This window comes from Homarus americanus, unplaced genomic scaffold (genome assembly GCF_018991925.1).
Source record: "Homarus americanus isolate GMGI-L3 unplaced genomic scaffold, GMGI_Hamer_2.0 scaffold52512, whole genome shotgun sequence".
NCBI lineage: Eukaryota > Metazoa > Arthropoda > Malacostraca > Decapoda > Nephropidae > Homarus > Homarus americanus.
In genome coordinates, this window is record NW_024735442.1 from 1,586,620 (window position 1) to 1,593,947 (window position 7,328).

Sequence of the window (7,328 nt, forward strand, 5' to 3'; positions counted from 1 at the left end):
ACTCCAGCCAAAAATTGGTTTCAGAACTGAAATGCACTGCAATTCACCTGCAGGAACCAACCCCCCCCCTCATTTCAACCACAACTGAACTCCATGCCTGAAAGAACTTTCATACTTTGTTAAACATCCAAACCGTTCAAATTTTTTTTTTTTCTAAATCATTGTTCAGTCTGGTGTTAAGTATGCTCTGTTTGCATGCCTCAACAAATGTTCGGTTTTTTCAATTGTTAAAGATTTCAAACAGAAATTTCAACACGACTGTTCCCAGTCTCACATTTTTTCAAAACTCCTGAGATCCTGGTCAAACAGTTTGTAATCACCTGTATTTTGAACCACTAGATCTTGTCTGTTCACACACACACAATAACCTGTTGAATTCTGAGTGAGCATCAGAGCTCTCAAATCAAAAATCGCTTGCTGCCTTCTGCACGTGCACGCTCAAAATTTCATAGTTTTTGTCGCATTTTGCATTCATCATCTCATTAATCAGATTGGCGGAATAGAACCTGCTTGCTGGCCTCCAATCCGGGGCCCTTTCATAGTATCGCCTGTTGGATTTAAATTTCATTGCGAATAACAAAAAGGAGAATAAATATCCAACAGCAAAACATAGTTAAAGTGCTTAATTGATTGCCTCTGTTTTCTCTATTGGTCGTGATTTGATGATGATATCTCATTCACCAATCACAGTTAAGAGATTACTGAAGAATGCAATATGTAACATCACTATCCGTCTTCTGGGGAGACCTGGTCACAGCCTGGCAGGTCCCTGTCTGCGCCTGGAGCGTCTTCGACGTCCCAGCCACTGAGCTTGAAACCAGTTCTCCTTCAGCAAAGGTCGTCGACATTAGACGCCGCCAGGCTTCTGGCGCCCAGCTCCTCCCACGCAGGCGGCTTCCAGGCGGTGCCTCTGACAGCCACGCTCAGGCCCTCAGGTCTCATCTCAAATTTATCAGCCTGAACACAAAAGAATAAATATCCAACAGCAAAATATAAGTTAGTGTTAGTTGAAGGATTGCTCTACTTTATTGGCTGTGACGATGATGTTACCTCTATTCCACCAATCACAGCTACAAGAGATTACTGAACTCCACAGGCCTGGCAGTCCTGCTCCCACACACCAGCCCTGAAGGCGCCATCAGCCTGGCCTGGGAGCACCACGTCGCCCTTCGCTTGAACATCAGCCGGGCAGGGCCCATGGGTCCTCCTGATCCAGCGCCTGCCGATCTCGAGTCCTGGTGGTGCCTCCGTGCCTGGCCAAGATCCCAGCCTGGGCGTTCCCAGATGGTGATGCCCCAGTGGCGTTCAGAGGTTCTTTTTCAGGTGGTGGTCTTACCAGGGTCTCATTATGATGCCATCACCCTTCGTCATTTTTGGCGGCGGGGTTTTGCATGTTATGGCTTAAGCGGATGGTTTAGGCCTTCAGATGTGGTATCGCCTGTAATCTCTTTGTCGTATTTACCGTTCAGTCACAGTTGGAATAATTCTCAAACTTATGGCGGGCGGTGTATATTTAACGCTATATATCTCCCAGAATTTAAATAGTTAAACGAGAATAAATATCCAACAGCAAAGCATAAGTTGGGGTGTTGTGCTGACTGATTCTCTGTTCTCCTATTGGCTGTAATTTGATGACGTTATATCTTTCCACCACAGTTAAGTAAGGGATTACTGGACGAATGCAAAATGTACGACAAAACTAGGAAGTTTGGGGCGATGCCACATCTGGAAGGGCCTCAGGGGCGCCGTCGCCCCTGGAAAGGCACCCACTGCGACTAGGAGGGCCCATAGCAGTGCGAGCTAGGAGGGCCCAGGCCGCCAAAGGCCCAGGCAGGGTCCTTGGGGGGTGGCGTCCCATAATGGGACCCTGAGAGACACCGCCTGAAGGGCTCTGAAGGCGCCACCACTATGGCAGGGCCCCTAGGGGCATCACCGTCCCTGGGAACACCCCGAAGGCGCCCCGATCCCTGTAAGGGAAGCTGGGATCGCCGCTATCCCTATGAGGGTCACTTGGTCATGCCAGGCACAGAGGCGGCACCAGGGCCTCTCAGGGTCGGGCGGTGCCCCCAGGAGACCTGTCATGGGCGCTGGATCCACCAGGGCGCTGGATCCACCAGTTACGCTCTTAGGGACAACGGCAATCCGAGGGGCATTCTCAGGAAGGCAGCGTTCTCAGGGGCTCCGCCACAAACAGACGAAGTTTCCATGGGCCTCAGGACGGCAATGATCCTAGGGACCCTCACAGACGGCGGCGCCCCCATGGGCCCTGCTTGGGGCGCTGGCGACCCAAGGGCCCTCACAGGGACAGCAGTGACCGTGCAGTGGCGTTTCCAGGGACGGGGGGTCAAGCACGTCCCTAGGGACCGTGGTGCTCCCAGAGGCCCTGCCAGGTGCAGTGGCCGCCTAGGGGCCCTTCAAAGGCGGTGGCTCCCCCAGGCCTCTTTATGGGCGCCACTGCTCCCAAGGACCCTGCCAAGGCCTGTGGCTCACATTAGGTCCTCCTACAGGAGGCGGCACCCCAAAACAATGGATTGTGGGTCTTACATTATCCTTCCAGTAATCTTTACTTAACTGTGATTGGTGGAATAAGAGGTAACATCATCAAATCACAGCCAATAGGAAAACAGAGCAATCTTCAACCCAACACCTTCAACTTATGTTTTGCTGTTGGATATTTATTCTCTTTTATTGTTCAGGTTGCGATAATACTGAAAAATGCTATGTGTATTTATTTAACGTGATATCTCCCAGAATTTAAATAGTGAAACGAGAATAAATATCCAACAGCAAAGCATAAGTTGGGTTGTTGTGCTGATCATTGCTCTGTTCTCCTATTGGCTGTAATTTGATGACGTTGCTTCTATTCCACCAATTACTAAGGGGATTACTGGACGAATGCAAATGTACAACAAAACTAGGAAGTTTTTGGGCGATGCCGATGTTGAAGGCCCCGAAGGCAGCGTCGCCCCTGTCAGAAACCCTTGCCGCCTCTGGAAAGCCACCCACTGCGACTAGAGGGCCCCTAGGGGCGCCAGAGCCCTGGCAGCATCCTTGTGGGCAGTGTCACCCCATAGAGCGACCCTAGGGGAGACACCCTCTGGAAGGGCCCCTGGCGACACCGCTGTGGTAGAGCCCTCGGGGACATCGCAGTCCTTGGGAACATCCCTGAATGCGCCTGTCCCTGTAAGGACCCTGGGATCAATGTTATCCCTGTGAGGGTCACTTGGCCATGCCAGGCAGGAGGCGCCCCAGGGCCTCTCAGGGTCAGCGGTACCCACAGGACCTGTCAGAGGAGCTGGATCCACCGCAGCTGGATACACCAGGGGCACTCTTGGGACAGCAACCAGGGGCTTTGGCGGGAAGGCGTTCTCAGGCTCTCCAGTAACAGCCGAAGTTTCCATGGGCCTCTAAGGGACGGCAACGCCGGGGCCCTCACAGAACCGCGGGCGCCCATGGGGCCTGCTAGGGCACTGACCCGAGGCCCTCACAGGAACAACTGTGACCTCAGGGGTTTTTCCAGGGAAGGGGCCTCCTGCGCTCCTCCTAGGACCCGGGGTGCTCCCAGAGACCTCCCAGGCGTGGCGCCCAGGGGCCCTTCCAGGGCGGAGGCCCCCCAGGCCTCTTCATGGGGCAACTGCCCCAGGACCCTGCCAAGGCCTGTGGCTCACATTAGGTCCTCTTAGGAGGCGGCGCCTGAGTGGTGCTGAGCATCTTCCAGTACTTATAACTGTGATTGGTGGAATAGGTCAATATCAAATCACAGCCAATAGGAAAACAGAGCAATCAATTAGCACACCCCAACTTATGTTTTGCTGTTGGATATTTATTCTCCTTTTATTGTTCACGTTATATAATACTGAAAATGCGATGAGCGGTGTATTTATTTAACGTCATATCTCCCAGAATTTAAATAGTAAAACGAGAATAAATATCCAACAGCAAAGCATAAGTTGGGGTGTTTTGCTGACTGATTGCTCTGTTTTCCTATTGGCTGTAATTTGATGATGTTACATCCTGCTCCATCAATCACAGTTAAATAAGGGATTACTGAAGAAATGCAAAATGTACGACAAAACTATGAATTTTTGGGCGGCGTCAAGATATGGAAAGGCCTGCTTATCGCCTGGTAGAGACCTGCTGCCCCTGCAAAGGCACCACTGCCACTAGCAGGCCAATGGAATCGTTACGGCCGTAGGAGGGCCCATACTGGCGCCGCATCCTGGTAATGTCCTTGTGGGCAGTGGCACCCATAGAGGCCCTGGAGGAGACACTGCCTCTGGAAGGTCCCCTGAAGGCGCCACGGCTTGGTAGAGCCCTTGGGACGTCGCAGTCCCTGGGAACACCCCTGAAGGCGCCCCCGTCCCTGTAAGGACCCTGGGATCGCCGTTATCCTTGTAGGGTCACTTGAAATGCCAGGCCCCCAGGGTCGGCGGTGACCCCAGAACTGTCAGGGCCGCTTGATCCACTATCGGCGCTCTAAGAACAACGGCAATCCTAGGGGCTTTCAGGGTGGGCGTTCTCAGGGGCTGCTCAGACAGCCGAGGTCCATGGGCCTCTCAGGAACGGTAATGCTCCTAGGGACCTCACAGGGACAGTGGTGACCTCAGGGTTTTTCCCAGGGACGGGGGCACATCCAGGACGCGTTAGGGACCTTGGTGCTCCCAGATGCCCTGCCAGCGGAGGTGGGCCTTCAGGGGCCTCCAGATGGCTTCCCCAGGACTCTTTATGGGGCGATGTATTTATTTAAAAATGTCTTATCTCCCAGAATTTAAATAGTGAAACGAGAATAAATATCCAACAGCAAAGCATAAGTTTGGGTGTTGTGCAGACTGATTGCTCTGTTCTCCTATTGGCTGTAATTTGATGATGTTACCTTTTACCACCAATCACAGTTAAGGGGATTATGGACGAATGCAAAATGTGCGACAAAACTATGAAGTTTTTGGCGATGCCATGTGGAAGGGCCCCTGGGGGCCCTGTCGCCCCTGTAGAGGCACCCACTGCACTAGGAGGGCCCATAGCAGCCCACGGCCCTAGGAGGGCCCATAGGGGCGCCACAGCCCCTGCAGGGACTTTGGGGGCAGTGGCACCCACAGAGGCAAGAATAACACAAGGAGACAGCTTATATAAAACAAGGAATAAATAAAGCATAATAAGTGACTAGAATATGCTCAAGCAACTTTTAATAGGCTACACGAATCTTCATCTGTTCTTATTTCTCGTAACTCTTCTATTTTATACTGATTTCTATGGAAAATAAGAGTGAGCTTCTCACCTAGAGAACCTGGTCACCTAGTGTATGACAACACAGCTTAAAACATACCTGACACAAATAACATGATGGAGTTAGCCAGACAACTGACTTTGTTTCTCATATTTTCCTTCTTCTGGGTTTGGAAATCTGTACATTTAATATTCTCCGATCTATTAGTACATCTATGCCACACAGCCCATTACACACATCCACTTCCAACCAGGAATATGATCTGTGTGACTCCACAGGTCAACGTGAACAAAGCGGCTCAGTGGTGTCAGGATGAGCCCACTAACCGCGTTTTATATTTAAACAGGACCGCCTTTTGTCGCTACTCTCAGTATGTAGGGCCTCTAGACCCGACTACACTTGGTGATTCGGCAGCTTTTTTCTATTACTATTTAAGGTAAATAGTTAATTTATTCAGGTACAAAGCACATAGGGATATCACTTTAGTGTCATATGATCAGTTTTTCACCATGTTTTTCCCACACTTTAATTCACCCTTCATGCCCTGCCCACTACAGCTGATTTAAGATCATAGATAGAGAAAATAAAATAAAAAAATGTAATTGAAATAACAATTTGTCGCTCTTATAAAATTCCTACTATGATAATAAGAACTTACTGTAGTAGGAAAATGAACGAAATCGAACAACTCCTGGTGGTAGTCGTTTTCATAAATTCCAATAGCTAAGGTTAATTCATTTAATGTAACTCTCTCCTTAATTAACTACATTACAATTAATTTATACATTGTTAATATTATTATTATTATTACTTTGTATCTATTATTATTATTATTGCTATCAACCAAATCTAGAGAATTTATATTTGCAACCAATAGTTCAGACAAGTCTAAGACACTTTTTCTATGAGGTTTCCCTGGCAAATGACCTAAATTGCAGAGACAGCAAGGCTCATATAGAATAACCCATCAAGGTCAACTTCACTATTACCTGCTTTGCCAAGGAGGAAGATAAGAAACTCTTCTAGTTAATCGGTGATGTATATAATTTAAACTACCAACCAAGCCCCTTTGAGGTAACGTACCCACTCAACCATTTGCTCCATCACCATCAGAATGCTTACATAGCTCCACATCCCACATACCATGGAGTGAGCAGAGAGTTCCCAGACCACTCCTGAACCAGCCCAGGAACATTGTCAGGCTAGAACCCATAGTTACCATACAAGATCTATAAATGTGTAAAGTCAGTACAGCTCCTCGACTTATGGCGGGGTTAGGGACCAAATCCAGGTCATAAGTCGAAATGGTCGTAAGTCGGAAATGCTTAAATAATACATAGAAAATCTAAAATGGGTGTCTCTTTTTTCTCAGTACCACAAAACACTCACTTTTAAGCTTGCCAGCCATTTTAAAGAATTACAAACGAAAATTTTGTCTGTGTACTGACTTTGGGACTCGAAAATACGAATGACCAAATATTGGTACGACTGAGGCAGGTTGGCGGGTGGTCAGAAGTCGGGAGGAGCTGTATATATTTCAGGGTGCACCCTAACTAGTGAATCTCTCTGTGGGATCATCTTTCTGCCAAGCAAGAGGTACCTTCTAGTTTTCACAGACATGGGGGGGTGTTTCTACCACACATGAGGCCATGGTTATCTTGACACTGAGATAGCATCACTACAAAAGCAACTCCAACTGCTGCAAGATGGCCCCACACCTGAGCAACAATAGAGCCAACAATGCTAGCACTGCTCCAGAATCACTAGAATACCAGACCAGGTCATTCTGCTGTCATTCATGTTGTAGACATGGTCCAAGCTATGAAGACAACACTACAAACCCCCACCCCCAAGTTCCAGAGCAGGTAGAGATTGGTCAAACATGGACTAATATATGTTGGAGGCATCTTACTGCTGGCTTTATTTGAGTCACCATAAACCAGGAGATTCATAACCTTGAGGACAATATGAAAGGTTTCATCAGTCGACTACAAAACGACAAAAAAAAACTTTTTGTTATAAGTGTTCAGGTAAACTAGTAATCATGGCAAATGCCTATGCATTGCTGGACATAGAAAGAGAAACATGAGAGGGAAGGAGAAGA